This window comes from Dermacentor silvarum, chromosome 1, assembly GCF_013339745.2.
Source record: "Dermacentor silvarum isolate Dsil-2018 chromosome 1, BIME_Dsil_1.4, whole genome shotgun sequence".
In the NCBI taxonomy this organism is placed as follows: domain Eukaryota; kingdom Metazoa; phylum Arthropoda; class Arachnida; order Ixodida; family Ixodidae; genus Dermacentor; species Dermacentor silvarum.
The window spans coordinates 103,673,736-103,690,079 of record NC_051154.1 but is presented as its reverse complement, the minus strand read 5'-3'; the positions used below and the strand labels follow the sequence as shown (position 1 = coordinate 103,690,079).

The 16,344-nt window shown below is 47.6% G+C and overlaps 1 protein-coding gene across 1 annotated transcript in view; it reads left to right on the top strand.

The window, feature by feature from the left end:
- Positions 1-16,344, top strand: part of LOC119452676 (Down syndrome cell adhesion molecule homolog) — a 270,087-nt gene that overhangs the window by 188,173 nt on the left and 65,570 nt on the right. The window lies entirely within an intron of this gene.

Here is a 16,344-nt window from a genome sequence, read left to right as displayed (position 1 = left end):
ACATACAAGGGTACGGCACATACGGATACAAATAGCGAAATCCCGTTGCACTATACAGAATGCATGCAGATGAACACTATACGCATACACATACAAGAGTACGGCACATATGGATATGAATAGCGAAAGCCCGATACACTATATAGAATGCATGAAGATGAACACTATACACATACACATACAAGAGTACGGCACATACGGATACAAATAGCGAAAGCCAGCTACACTAAACAGAATGCATGCAGATTAACACTATACACCCATACACATACAAGATAACACAAGCCTACAGATGCTACAAGCTAGTGAAAGCGGGCTACAATATGCAGAAAGCACACAAATGGAGATTACACACGTACACGATGGAACGCGCATACGGATAGAAATGGTGTAAGCTGGGAACACTATACTAGATATATACCAACACACATGAAGATTATGCACATACACGGTAATACGGCACATAGATACAAATGGTGGAAAGCGCGCACGATACACTATACAAAATGCATACAGAAGAGCACTATACACCAAGACACATGCAAGATAATACAAGTCTACAAATACAACTAGTGAAAGCGGGATACCATATACAGAAAGCACACAAATGGAGATTACACACGTACACGATGGAACACGCATACGGATAGAAATGGTGAAAGCTGGGAACACTATACTAGATACCCACACACATGAAGATTATGCACATACACGGTAATACGGCACATAGATACAAATGGTGGAAAGCGCGCACGATACACTATACAAAACGCATACAGAAGAGCACTATACACGCAGACACATACAAGATAATACAAGTCTACAGATACAACTAGTGAAAGCGGGCTACCATATACAGAAAGCACACAAATGGAGATTACACACGTACGCGATGGAACACGCATACGGATAGAAATGGTGAAAGCTGAGAACACTATACTTGATACCCACACACATGAAGATTATGCACATACACGGTAATACGGCACATAGATACAAATGGTTGAAAGCGCGCACGATACACTATACAAATGCATACAGAAGAGCACTATACACCCAGACACATACAAGATAATACAAGTCTACAGATACAACTAGTGAAAGCGGGCTACCATATACAGAAAGCACACAAATGGAGATTACACACGTACACGAGGGAACACGCATACGGATAGAAATGGTGAAAGCTGGGAACACTATACTAGATACCAACACACATGAAGATTATGCACATACACGGTAATACGGCACATAGATACAAATGGTTGAAAGCGCGCACGATACACTATAAAAATGCGTACAGAAGAGCACTATACACCCAGACACATACAAGATAATACAAGTCTACAGATACAACTAGTGAAAGCGGGCTACCATATACAGAAAGCACACAAATGGAGATTACACACGTACACGATGGAACACGCATACGGATAGAAATGGTGAAAGCTGGGAACACTATACTAGATGCCAACACACATGAAGATTATGCACATACACGGTAATACGGCACATAGATACAAATGGTTGAAAGCACGCACGATACACTATACAAGATGCATACAGAAGAGCACTATACACCCAGACACATACAAGATAATACAAGTCTACAGATACAACTAGTGAAAGCGGGCTACCATATACAGAAAGCACACAAATGGAGATTACACACGTACACGATGGAACACGCATACGGATAGAAATGGTGAAAGCTGGGAACACTATACTAGATGCCAACACACATGAAGATTATGCACATACACGGTAATACGGCACATAGATACAAATGGTTGAAAGCACGCACGATACACTATACAAGATGCATACAGAAGAGCACTATACACCCAGACACATACAAGATAATACAAGTCTACAGATACAACTAGTGAAAGCGGGCTACCATATACAGAAAGCACACAAATGGAGATTACACACGTACACGATGGAACACGCATACGGATAGAAATGGTGAAAGCTGGGAACACTATACTAGATGCCAACACACATGAAGATTATGCACATACACGGTAATACGGCACATAGATACAAATGGTTGAAAGCACGCACGATACACTATACAAGATGCATACAGAAGAGCACTATACACCCAGACACATACAAGATAATACAAGTCTACAGATACAACTAGTGAAAGCGGGCTACCATATACAGAAAGCACACAAATGGAGATTACACACGTACACGATGGAACACGCATACGGATAGAAATGGTGAAAGCTGGGAACACTATACTAGATGCCAACACACATGAAGATTATGCACATACACGGTAATACGGCACATAGATACAAATGGTTGAAAGCACGCACGATACACTATACAAGATGCATACAGAAGAGCACTATACACCCAGACACATACAAGATAATACAAGTCTACAGATACAACTAGTGAAAGCGGGCTACCATATACAGAAAGCACACAAATGGAGATTACACACGTACACGATGGAACACGCATACGGATAGAAATGGTGAAAGCTGGGAACACTATACTAGATACCCACACACATGAAGATTATGCACATACACGGTAATACGGCACATAGATACAAATGGTTGAAAGCACGCACGATACACTATACAAGATGCATACAGAAGAGCACTATACACCCAGACACATACAAGATAATACAAGTCTACAGATACAACTAGTGAAAGCGGGCTACCATATACAGAAAGCACACAAATGGAGATTACACACGTACACGATGGAACACGCATACGGATAGAAATGGTGAAAGCTGGGAACACTATACTAGATGCCAACACACATGAAGATTATGCACATACACGGTAATACGGCACATAGATACAAATGGTTGAAAGCACGCACGATACACTATACAAGATGCATACAGAAGAGCACTATACACCCAGACACATACAAGATAATACAAGTCTACAGATACAACTAGTGAAAGCGGGCTACCATATACAGAAAGCACACAAATGGAGATTACACACGTACACGACGGAACGCGCATACGGATATAAATGGTGAAAGCTGGGAACACTATACTAGATACCCACACACATGAAGATTATGCACATACACGGTAATACGGCACATAGATACAAATGGTTGAAAGCGCGCACGATACACTATACAAATGCATACAGAGAGCACTATACAGCCATACACGTACAAGAGTAACACAAGCTTACAGATACAACTAGTGAAAGCGGGCTACAATATACAGAAAGCACACAAATGATGATTACGCACGTACACGACGGAACGCGCATACGGATAGAAATGGCGAAAGCTGGGAACACTATACTAGATACCAACACACATGAAGATTATGCACATACACGGTAATACGGCACATAGATACAAATGGTTGAAAGCGCGCACGATACACTATACAAAATGCGTACAGAAGAGCACTATACAGCCATACACGTACAAGGTAACACAAGCTTACAGATACAACTAGTGAAAGCGGGCTACAATATACAGAAAGCACACAAATGATGATTACGCACGTACACGACGGAACGCGCATACGGATAGAAATGGCGAAAGCTGGGAACACTGTACTAGATACCAACACACATGAAGATTATGCACATACACGGTAATACGGCACATAGATACAAATGGTGGAAAGCGCGCACGATACACTATACAAAATGCATACAGATGAGAACTATACAGCCATACACGTACAAGGTAACACAAGCTTACAGATACAACTAGTGAAAGCGGGCTACAATATACAGAAAGCACACAAATGATGATTACGCACGTACACGACGGAACGCGCATACGGATAGAAATGGCGAAAGCTGGGAACACTATACTAGATACCAACACACATGAAGATTATGCACATACACGGTAATACGGCACATAGATACAAATGGTTGAAAGCGCGCACGATACACTATACAAAATGCGTACAGAAGAGCACTATACAGCCATACACGTACAAGGTAACACAAGCTTACAGATACAACTAGTGAAAGCGGGCTACAATATACAGAAAGCACACAAATGATGATTACGCACGTACACGACGGAACGCGCATACGGATAGAAATGGCGAAAGCTGGGAACACTATACTAGATACCCACACACATGAAGATTATGCACATACACGGTAATACGGCACATAGATACAAATGGTGGAAAGCGCGCACGATACACTATACAAAATGCATACAGAAGAGCACTATACACCCAGACACATACAAGATAATACAAGTCTACCGATACAACTAGTGAAAGCGGGCTACCATATACAGAAAGCACACAAATGGAGATTACACACGTACATGATGGAACGCGCATACGGTAGGCACTATTATCACGGGTGATGAGGGCAGCATCAAGCTGACGATGCAGCCGCTCCACCACACCATTGACCAACGGGTGATAGGCTATCGTATGGACGTGGATGACTCCAAGAAGGCTTGTCAGCGCGTGGAGCAGAAATCCAGCCGGTGATAAATATGGCCGCCACGGTAGTTGTGGTGATGAGCTGTAGGGCGAACGTTTCGGGCCAGCGGATGAACTGGTCGACACACGTGAGGATGTATCAGGCACTGCAGGGCGGTGGCAAGGGCCCGACGACGTCGATGTGCATGTAGTCGAAACGCTCTGCCAGAAGGCGAATGCGTGAGGCGAACCAAGCCTCACATGTTTATTAAGCCGTTTTCGAACGAGGGGTGGCGATCACCAGCCGGTGCGTTGTTGCCGATCTGTCTCGATCGTGCGGAGCATGCTGAGGAGAAACTTTGTCGTCAACTTGACATCGACAGCTCGCGCTATAGGGCCATCCCTCTAACGAGGAGGCCATTAGGCGAACGAGAGATCACTAGGAGCACTGGGTAGGCGGCCGCTGCGTTGCGGCGAAACTGGTGCACCGGGTAGTCATGAGTCGGCTGTCGTCTGCGAAGATGGTGTCGGTATTGAGAAAGGCTGGCTTGTCCCTGTCAAGCGAGACTCTATCTTCACGTCTGTTGAGTTGAGTAGGAGGACAAAGTGTTTGGGGCAGCGCTTTATGACCTCAAAGGGCGCGTCATAAGGTGGTTGTAGAGGTTGGTCGGATGACATCGTCACACGAAGACGTGTGTGCAGTCGCGCAGTGGGCGACTGATAAGGGGCTGTCATGAATGCTGGTGGAGCCGAGCTGTGGAAACGGTGCTCATGGCAAGCCTGAGGCGACTGGGATAGACCCCGACGTCGAGTGGTAGAGCAGATGAGGCGTCGAAGAACGAGTTCCGCTGCACAGCAGGAAGCGTCATTCAGTCGTATGCTACAGATAGCGAGCAGGATGAGTGGTAGGCGCTCCTTACACGTTGTCAATGGTTGAGACGCCACCAGCGAGGCTTTGAGCTAGCGGTTAAAGCGCGCTGTCATTCCATTGGACATCAGATGGTGCAATGCCGTCTTAATGTACAGTGCAGCCGAGACAAGGTGCGGAAGAGAACGGATAACTAATGACCATGATCGATGATAATGGTCGTAGGAACTCAGTAGCGACTGATCCACGCAGTGATAAGTCCGTGGACGACAACTGACTCCGCCGTGATATTGCTGAGGGATAAAGCTTCAGGCCACCGCGTAGACCAGGATACGGACGTGATGCGTGCGCCGGCTGTTCCTGGATGGAGGCAATGGGCTGACGAGGTCATTGTGCACATGATTCAAGTGGAAATCGGTAGGCCTGGCGGCACCTAGGGCATAGTGTGTTACTGGACTTTGGCCTGCTTGCTGGTACTTGAGATAATCACCTGTCCAGAGAGATGGACGTCAATGTTCATGCCTGACCACACGTATCGTGCAGTGATGAGGCGCCGAGTCACACGAATGCCAGAGTGCTACAGTGAGCGCAAAGCGTCAACGACGCTCCGGCGAAATGATGCTGAAAGGTGAGGGGGGGGGGGGGGGGGTAGGCAACTGGTATAGGTGTCACAAAACAGGGGTATTGCGCAGCCGAGAAGCTATTTGCTGTCCTCTCGCTGTGCGGTAGCCATGGCTGCGAAATACACAGGTGGACGCTCGTCAACAGTCGTGTTGTCATATCCGGCACTGGGCATCGGCAACTGGGTTGACCTTTCCACTGATGGGTCTAATGTCACTTTTGAACTCGGAAATGTGGGCGAAGTGGCATACCTCACGGGGAGTGTGGGCAGAGCTGGAAGAGGTCAAAGCGTACATGAGGGGCTTGTGGTCGGTAATGATATGGAATTCCGAAGCCTTGAGAAAGAGTCGGAAACCAACACTTCCGTGAAAAGAATGCGGCCGGCTGCCAAACTCCATTGACCAATTGCTACACAACCACTCTGACAGCAACATCCGAGGCGGCAACCTTCAGTGACATGACGGCGTCGATCTTTGGAGGGGCTAGAAGAGTTTCGCTGGCGAGGGCCTCTTTGATGAAGCTGAAGGTTATCTCGGTGTCGTCTTTATAGGAGATGAAAACGTTCGGCTTCGTCTGACCGGACAGCAGATCACGAGGTGGGTGCAAAGTGGCGGCACAGCGAGGAATGAGCCGTCAGTAGTAGTTGGTGAAGCTCAAGTTACCGCAGTTTCCTCGCAGTAGATGGACGTGAAAACTGGATAACGGCTTCGACACGAACCATGTGAGTGTAGATCCCACCAGCATCGATGTAATGACCAACGATGTCCAATGCGGCAACGCCAAACTCAATCTTGAGTTCAGTCACCACAAGCCCTTATTTTCGTAGCAGAACAAGAACTTGATGAAATTCGTGGGCGTCTACTGAACTAGTAAAGACGAGGATATCGTCGATGTCTACGAAACAGCAGGTGAGAGCATGAAGCATTTGGTCGACGAACCGTTGAAACGTTTTAGCTGCGTTTCACAGACCGAAGGGCATGCGCAGGTACTCAAACATGCCAAAATTGTTATAATGGCGGTGTCCGGCAAGCCTGAAGGTAAGACAGGTATCTGGTGATAGGCTTTCACGAAGTCAATTTCGCTGAAGATTGTGCAGCCGTGAAGCAAGTCGGCAATGTCTGGGTGTGTGGTTTTGGATAGCGGTCTGGTACCACCACCTTGTTAAGAGCGTGGTAATCACCGCACGGTATCCTGTCACCTAAATGCTTGGGAATCATGTGGACCGGTGACAAGGGCCGCATGAGGGGCGGACGTATCCAAGCTCAAATGTGCGGTCGAATTTCTGCAGCGCCGGCTTGTAGCGGGTAGAAGGAGACAACGAGCAAGTGCGAAAACGGGTTCTCCCACTGCCATGACGTGATGTGTGACATTATGACTCACATCATATGGAGAGAAAAGGTCAGAGAATTCTCCAAGAAGTGTGGACCATGGCGCCGAGACTTTGGCCTTATTCTGTACAGGGTGCAACGGCGGCAAGTGTGATATCATGCCTGGAACCGTTAGGCGCGTCTCGGAGTCCAGGGGATGGCAATGTCAGAGGTCCACAACAAACTTGAAGTGCCAAAGGAAGTCCGTACCAATGATTGGCACACGTACGCCGGCGATTAACTTTCTCCGTAAACCAATGTAAATCACGCCAGACTTCTGACCATAGGTTTCTTTGGTCGAACCATTGACTGCAGTGGCAAGCGGCGTGGTGTGGCGGCCTCAGCGCTCCTCCAGCGCAAAAGGGATGACGCATACCTTGGCACTTGTGTCGACGAGGTATCGGACCTTGGTGATGCGGTCGGTGACGCGGTCGGTAACGCGGTCGGTGACGTGGAAAAGACACCTAGATGTGAGGCCGATTACACTGACAGCCTATACAGCGAGTGGCCCGGCCGTTTCCCGCAAAGGCATAGGGCTGGCGTCACTGGTGAGCGCGGGATCCGTAGCGGTCGTGGTGCCCATTACCGATACATGACACGCTGCAGGACAGATTTGTTGATCTGTCCGTATTGCTAGTGCGGCTGTGGCGTTTGGGTCATGGCGTGCTTCGACGTCGGTCTGCGCTGACTGAACTCAGCTCGGCGGCCAGTTGGTCTACTTTGCGGATGAGCTCTCGTAAGCGGCAAGCAGACGCTTCAAGCGGTCGTCTTACTTGGATGTTCCGAATGGAGAAAATGCATAAGGTTTCTCGAAGCCAGAGACGATGGGCGCACTGTCATCCATGATCATCTCGGCCATTAGAGCGAGGGAGCGAGTCGAGGGATTCGAAGGAGTACACACACAGGATGCGCTCCTGCTGAGGCAGTCGCTGCAGGAAAAGCTTGCCAACAATCGATGTGCCCGGTGAAGTAGTGCGAGCTCCGATTAGGTGCCCCGTACGACGCGGGAGGTCCTTGGGCTTGCGGTCATCGAGTGCCTACGCGGTGAGCAGCTACTAAAACAGCGGCACTGGCTCGGTTGCGCGGCGTATGAGCTCTTGTTTCAGGTGGTCGTACGGGCTGTCAGCAGGTGGAGAGCGCAGGATGTCTCTGACGCTCGCAATAACGGCAGATGATAGCGGGACGATAACGTGGTCGTATTTAGGAGTCTGCGACGTCACGTAGTGTCAGTGGAAAAGCGGCTCGACGATGATAAACCATAGATCCGGGATTGACTGCCAGAACTCCGGTAACTTAATAACACGACGACAGGGTCTGGTACCGTTGGCTTCGGCATTGCGCTGTTTTCTTTTTTTCCTTTTTTAGGTCGGGCTCCATGATCTGCAGGAAACGGCAGGCCTCGAGGCTTGATTGGGGGGCCAGGTAGCAGCGAGAAAACCCCTTCGAAGTCTGAGGAGAGCGTCGGTAGGGACGAGGAGGTGCCGCGTTGCCTTCCGGCTTCCGGGAGTCACCAGTCATGGGAAGGCGTGAGGCGAACTCAGTCCCGCATAATTATTAATCGTCTTGAACGAATGACGGCGATTATCAGCCGGTGCGTTGCTGCCGAGGCGCCCGGATCTTCTCGCTCGTGCCACGCTCTCTCGAGCATGTGGAGCATGCTGAACCGCATCTTCGTTGTCGTCGACCTGGCAGCGACGTCTCGCCATAATTTACCGGCGACTACGTTTGTCAGGTGATCGCCTTGAGCTGGAACTGGAAGCACTCACGTGCCCAGCTGCAAACGTCGGAGTTGACGCTCGACCACACAAAGCGCGAGGTCACAAGGCGCTGGGTGGAACGAACTCCGTGGTGGCTGGCGCTGTGCAATTTCTCGAAAGACGAAGACGCAGTGGAATGAATGGGTGCGCGCGTCCAGACACCGCCCGATAAACTTCACCCTGATTTACTTTTTCATCTAGTTTTTTTTTTCGTCTCCCCCTTCCCTTTAACCTTTAACCGCCGGCTTCTTGGCCAATCCCCCGTAATGGGTAAGCGCCACGGATGAGGATCAAGCAAGCAAGCAAACCGCCCGATTCATGGCCGATCCCCCAAAGTGGGTTGCGCCATTTCATTGGGGAACAACAACAAGACTCATCGCTGACGATGGTGCCCGAGGATAAGGTGAGCGGCATGTCACACAGTGTTAGCGATGTAGACGCGGAGCGCTGCTCCGCCAGCTCAGTGTCACAAAGTTGCGCTGCGGCGATTTTCTATAAGTCCACCATGCTGTCGACAAGGCATTGACGCGGGAAAAGGCATCTGTGGCAAAGTTGACGGGACCCTCGATTTAACGAAAATCAACCGTGTACTCAGAGTAAAATTCAGGGGGCGAATCTCTCGAGAAGTGTACGAGCGCGGTTTCCGCGATGACATATGTCAAGGGCTTATTGTCTGCTGGGACGGGAAAAATTATGCCTTCGAGGCACGAATCTGAAAATCTGAAGTGCCATACAGCCAGGTATACGGCAAGAAATTAACGGCCTTAACGTGCTGTAGCGCGTTTCCTGGAGCTTGAGTTTCTGAGAGAAAGAAACGAGTGGGCAACAACAGCCGTGTTGGTACCGCTACAGAACGGCGCCAACAGCAGTGCAGGAAACACCAGTGGCCTGACGCGTCCGTGCTTCCGTCAGCGTATGCACGAGGAGCGCTGCGTATGCCTGAGGGCTCTTGGCAGCTGCGAATTCCTCATCGGTGCCAGCCGTTTCCTTAAGTGAGGCTGAAGGAAACGGCCTGCACTTCAAAAAGTTGGTAAGTGGAAACCCGCCGTGGTTGCTCAGTGACTATGGTGTTGGGCTGCTGAGCACGAGGTCGCGGGATCGAATCCCGGCCATGGCGGCCGCATTTCGATGGGGGCGAAATGCGAAAACATACTTAGATTTAGGTGCACGTTAAAGAACCCCAGGTGGTCCAAATTTCCGGAGCCCCCCCACTGCGGTGTGCCTCATAATCAGATCGTGGTTTTGGCACGTAAAACCCCATAATTTAAGTTGGTAAGTGGAAGGATTATTTGTGTAATCTTGAGCAGAAAACTACGATAGGTATTCAAAAGTTGAGGAACTCTCGCCACCTTGGAATCGACGTCGGACGAGGCAAGTCCCGCAGCGTCTATATTTTTTTTTTTTTTCTGGCTGACGGATGCCTTCAGATGTTAAACGGTGGTCGAGAAAAATGTCATCAGCACCGAAGACAAACTTGGCTGGAATGACGATGAAGCCGCGTTCCTGAAGTCGCGCAAACAGCGTGCGCAGGTGAGAAGCATGCTGGTCAGGAGACGAACTTGCTACCAGCAGGTCATATATTGTAGGCATGAACAAACTCGAGCCCCTCGAATGAGATCTTTGGTGAACCGCTGGAACCCCTTTGCCTCAGTCTGAACGGAATGCACACATACTCTAAAAGGTCAAACGATGTAACAATGTCGGTCGAGATATTGTCTCTTTTGATACCGCCACTGGACAAGCTATTGACGATGAACTCATCTGTGCTGGCGTGTTTTCAAACTGTCTTTATAGTGCTGCTTAGCGAAACGCTCGGGTAGCACCGTTGGATAGCATAGCAATACATCGACAAAATGAGAAGTTGGAGGCAATTGTTAATCACTTGACTCGGAGGTACTTAAAAAGGCGGGGATAATGTTTACTAACGGCAGAATAAGTGAGCCGGCTAGACATAAAAAAGCAGCCCATAATGCCATTGAGCACCGTCAATGGCACTATCGGCATCAACAGCATCAACCTTTGTAGAAAAAAGAACGACGTTTTCTTACACATAACTACGGGTGACTTCAGTTTACGGCCACCCACCTTGCTGGAAAACTTAGAAAAGGGAGGAGAACTCATAGAGCCATAGCCCTCTATAAATTTGTAATTCCACTAGTGTTACTAGCCCAAAATCAGTATTATTATATTTTCTTCTTATTCTCCTGCGCAACCACTAAGGAACTAATTGAAAAAAAATATGTGATAGCGCCCGTGGTGTCTTGTCCTCTTCTTTGTCCGGGTTTCTTTTCCCTACGATGGCTTCAATAAATATGTGATTTGTTTCTCACCACGGAAATGAGTAAACAATACGTCCTGAGTGTGCTCTGTTTGCGTTCCCTTCTCCTCTCGATGTTTTCCTCCGTGGTATTATCGGCACGCTAAAAGGGTTTCCAGCATGCCATGGCCAATTCAGTACGTTCTGCCTAAGGGAACTGTTATTTTTGCGTAACGCGTCGCCCACGACAGAAGCAAAAATAATTACTCGCGTCCGAACAAAAGTGAACACAGCCTCGCGTGGCCGCTGTGTTTCCGACCCCTATCGCGGAGCAGTGAAGACAAAAGGGTACCTTACTGGAGGCCTAGAGGCTGTGTTGTTATCTCCGAGTTCCAGACACCGGAGCCATATATTGGGCGCGTACACCACCCGTCAATCTCAACCATTTCTTTTAGATAAGCGTTCGTAAGACACACAGGAGTGTCTCGTCGGGATGAACACAATATAAGAACCGCAGGTTAATTGAAAGAGACATTTCGGCACTTTCGAGCCTGGAGTTCCTACCTCTATTTTGGCTTTTGTTTTGCTTTTGGCGCGAACTGGCAATGTTGTTGCCCTTTCTCTTGTGTTACTTTATCTTTCTGTCGCTCTCCGGGTACACGTGGGAACCGTGGAACAAAATTATGACAAAACCGCTTCCCGAGATGACGCACTCCTTTGGCTTGCGTGACGTTTCTTTTTTCAGCGCCATACCCCATCCAGTGGACGTTTTAATCTGGTAGAATGGCTATACTTCCATTAATTCGATGGGTTCTTTGCTTTTCTGCATCGATGTATTTTGCTTCCTCCGATTTTTCTTTATATTATCTGTCTTTTCCTCCGCGATCTTGGATGTACCTATAGCTTCATTCCACGAGGAGCGCCTTCGCAGTGCTGCTGCACGGGATGTCGTTAACGATCGAGCGGCGCTGGTTAATTAATTTGAGTGGAATGCATGGTTGGTATGTTCCGTTTGGAATTCAAGCTCTGCTCGATAGCTTCGGGGATTCCTGGAACCACACTGTCTTGGCAAATGTCTAACGCGCACTCAATTCTGTTAAGCGCCAACCACGTTTCTTCTGCTCTCGTTCCTGCTTTCTTTTTTCATGTACGCCAGCCACATCTTGTGCTTTAGATTTGTCATTATAATAAGCTCTGTAAATATTTCAGTTCTTTCTTTCTTTCTTCTTTTTTTTCTGTGCCAGATTGTCCGCCTTTTTTTTCCCCTTCTTCTTTTTAGCCCTCTTCTCCTCTTCTTAATGGCGCCGTGGCCAAAACTTTCGCAAGAAGTGCAGTGTAAAGTATAGCATTCAACAAATGAACTCACGGCGGCCGCATTTCGATGGGGGCGAAATGCGAAAACACCCGTGTACTTAGATTTAGGCGCACGTTAAAGAACCCCAGGTGGTCCAAATTTCCGGAGTCCCCCACTACGGCGCGCCTCATAATCAGAACTGGTTTTGGCACGTAAAACCCCATAATTTAATTTTTTTTTCAACAAATGAACTATCGCTAGTGTGTCTGCAGACTTCATATAAAATTCTCCGATTCTTTGTTGTTGTTGTTGTTGTTTCATGACTGCCTTCTGCAAAAAAATTGGTGCCGCGCTTCTGTCTATTTACGTTAGTCCAGATTTCTGTTCCCAGTCCTAAGTCCTAGACCTAGACCCTCGGTCCTAGTCCTAGACCCACGGAGACAACGAGAAAGTTTTGCTATTCCAAATTGGGCGCTACTATGCGTAAAGGAAAGCAATTCTCGTCTCGCAACCGAACCATGCTAATCATTGAAAGCCTAACCAACACAGCCGGGCAGCCGAAGGCAGATACAGCAAATGCTTGAATAAGTGATAATTTCGAAACCAGGACTTTTTATGCGCTGCGACGTAAACAAATTTGATTATTGTACGTCTATTACTGCGCTGTTTTACCCCTTTCAGAGTTCCAGGCATTTTTGCGAGCCAGAAGCCTTCCTCATTTCTTCACCCGTATAGTTTGTTTGCTTCTTCTGGGTTTGACTTGTTTTTATTGCGATATCAATTATATGGACACTCTAACCGATTTTTTTGCCGTCGTCGTCCCCGTCACAGTCGGCGTCGTCATCAGGTTCCGTATATATTTAGGTATATGTATGATATATGCCATGCCATAGTATATGATATGTGGTATATTCGGATTATATTGCCACACCATTCTATCCCTAAAGTTGCTCACACCAGGTTTTACATTCTTGACAAACTTATTCCTCATAATTTTGAGAATGGCAGCCGACAAACAAATGTCATGAAACAAAACACCGACAGCGCACGCCTTTTATCTTAAATCATCTCAGACTCAAGAATTAAGAGTGCGAAACAATAATAGAGCTCAAACCTGAAAATGATGTAATTTTATTGGCGCGGCTGTGCACTACCTCCGGGATCGGTCCAGGAAAGAGGTTTGAAACATACCCGATACGGAAAAGTTGTGGTAATGTCGCCAAGGAAGACGTTTTACTAATGAACATAAATGAAATTGTCCGATGGCAGGATTCAAACACAGGACCTATAGTACTGCAGCTCGTTTTTACTTCGTCAGCTTACGTTACCTTCAATTCATACGGACATTACAGCTACGATTCTTACACTTCATGTAATATTCTAACGTATTGCTATCGCATTCATTGCTTCGCCCTTATGGCGAAACTGTGATATTCTTTGCTTTTTTTTTTCACTTCTTTTTGCGAACAGCATCCGCGCGTCTGTTTCAATGTGATACCACACTAAATCTTGGGGGAGTGCACGTGTGTGTCGATAACCGGCCACCTGTGCGCAACCTCCGTACGGCTAGAAACACGGTCACAAAAATATAAAAATATTACAAAAAATAAAACGAAAACTGAGGTTTCTTTACATTACTGTACAACTTAATTGCAGCAGGCTGAGCTACTCCGAAAGTCTGCCGCATTTCAGTTGCTGCTCGAATTTGAGTGCTTTCCTGCTCGCTTAAAGAGTACCCCGTAGCCGCCTTTCCACATACACCCGCGGTTTGAATTCCCGTCCTCCGGTTTTTTTTTTTTTTCTTTTTTTTTTTTTTTGCACTGACACTTCGTAGGCATCCTCTTCTGTAGGCTAGGTGACCTAACCGAACGTTAGGAAGAAGTGAGCTCATAATAGAAAGTTTTCGAATAGCGTTTGTCGCCGTATGCACATTAAACGCAAGCACCTTTGAGGGACGTTACGGTGCGCGTCCCTTCAAGACTGTTAGTTTAACATGCGATAACGCAAACATAATGAGGACATTACAAGACAGAGCGCCGCCTGGTGCCTTGTGCCAAACGTATCCAAGCCAAGGCAATCCATTAGCAACGATTCCGTTGTTGCTGTGCGGACACGTCTCGTTGAAGCATACCGACGCCAGAATCGCCGAACGCTCTCAGAAATTGGACGCGTTGTGCACTCATCACTAACGTTTCAGGTGAGTTTAGAGACGCGAAAGCTCATTTCAATAGCTACGGGGTGACCAACCGCAGTGGCTTGCGGGCTATGGTTTTGCGCTGGATAAGCTTGCTTCCTTTGCTAAGTAGCGTCATGTTCTTCCAAACTCGCATGCGCAGAGTGGCGGCGTACACAACTACGGCTCAGACGCGGCCGTTTCTGCATCACAATAGAAAGAAAGAAAGAAAGAAAGAAAGAAAGAAAGAAAGAAAGAAAGAAAGAAAGAAAGAAAGAAAGAAAGAAAGAAAGAAAGAAAGAAAGAAGGAAGGAAGGAAGGAAGGAAGGAAGGAAGGAAGGAAGGAAGGAAGGTATGTTGGAAGAAGCAGAGCATCGTGCTGGCTAAGACGGAGGACCAATTTCTGTGCTAGCGGTGGTCAGCCAAGTGCACTGTTCGCGTCCGATCTTGAGGCATTATTTTCGGCGATCTGTGTCTGAAACACGTTGTTAGCCTGACCATGCACTTCGTTGTCAACAGCGTCGAATCACAACCGCCGTGGTTGCTTAGCGGTTATGGCGTTGCGCTGCTAAGCACGAGGTCGCGGGATCGAATCCCGGCCACGGCGGCCACATTTCGATGGGGGTGAAATGCATTTTCCCTTGTGCTGTGCATTGGGCGCACGTTAAAGACACCCAGGTGGTCAAATTTTCCGGGTCCCCCACTACGGCGTGCCTCATAAACAGATCGGGGTTTTTGCACGTAAATTCTTGAACTTAAGCGTCGGATCCCGAGAGGAAGAACATGGCGGACGGAAACAGATTCCAGCTGAAAATCCATGGCTCACTAATCGGATGCGTCGGCGGCATCTCAAAGGTTTTCGCTACTGAACTTCTTGTTTAAAAGAGCGCATAACGAAACTTTAGCCGTCCCCTCCTCTAGGCAGCAGTCGGCTAAAATGTCGCTCACATCATCTGCTAATGTTCCAACTTCCTGCCAAGAGTCACCAGGCACCAGTGCGATTCGAACGCGGTTCCTTCGGTTTTAAACGCCGGTGCCGAAATGGGCATTAGCGTAGTTTTTTAATCTGAACCTTGGTGCTTGTACACTTAGCATGCCGCATATGTCGTAAACCTAAGTCAGCAGCACCAGGCGCTCTAATGTGTGTGGGCTGGTGCACCAGCTATTTCAATAAAAAAGTACATTCGCAAAAAAAAATGTTTGGCGGGCTCATTGTGCCAGCAACTAGGGAACACGAGCACTGTGGCAAAATGAATAAGAAACAAAAATTACACGCCTTCTAATCACTTATATTGTACTCAGTGCGCACAACAAATCATGTTATGTTCGTTAGCAGACATCACGGAGGATGACGAGAGAGGAGCACATTTGTAGGTCATCGCATCAGTGAGCTTGGCGGTGCCATGGACCTGCATGATGTCCCAATACTTTTCTTTCTACCTACTTGCTTTGCATGTTTTGATTTCTTTTCAGCGTTTGCTTGGCATTTTTTTCTGAATTCCCAGTTTCCGATACTTTCTTAGTGGTTCAGCGCACTATACGAGTAGCTAACTACACCATGGACTCACAATTCTAGCGCAAAAATGTCCGTCAACCACG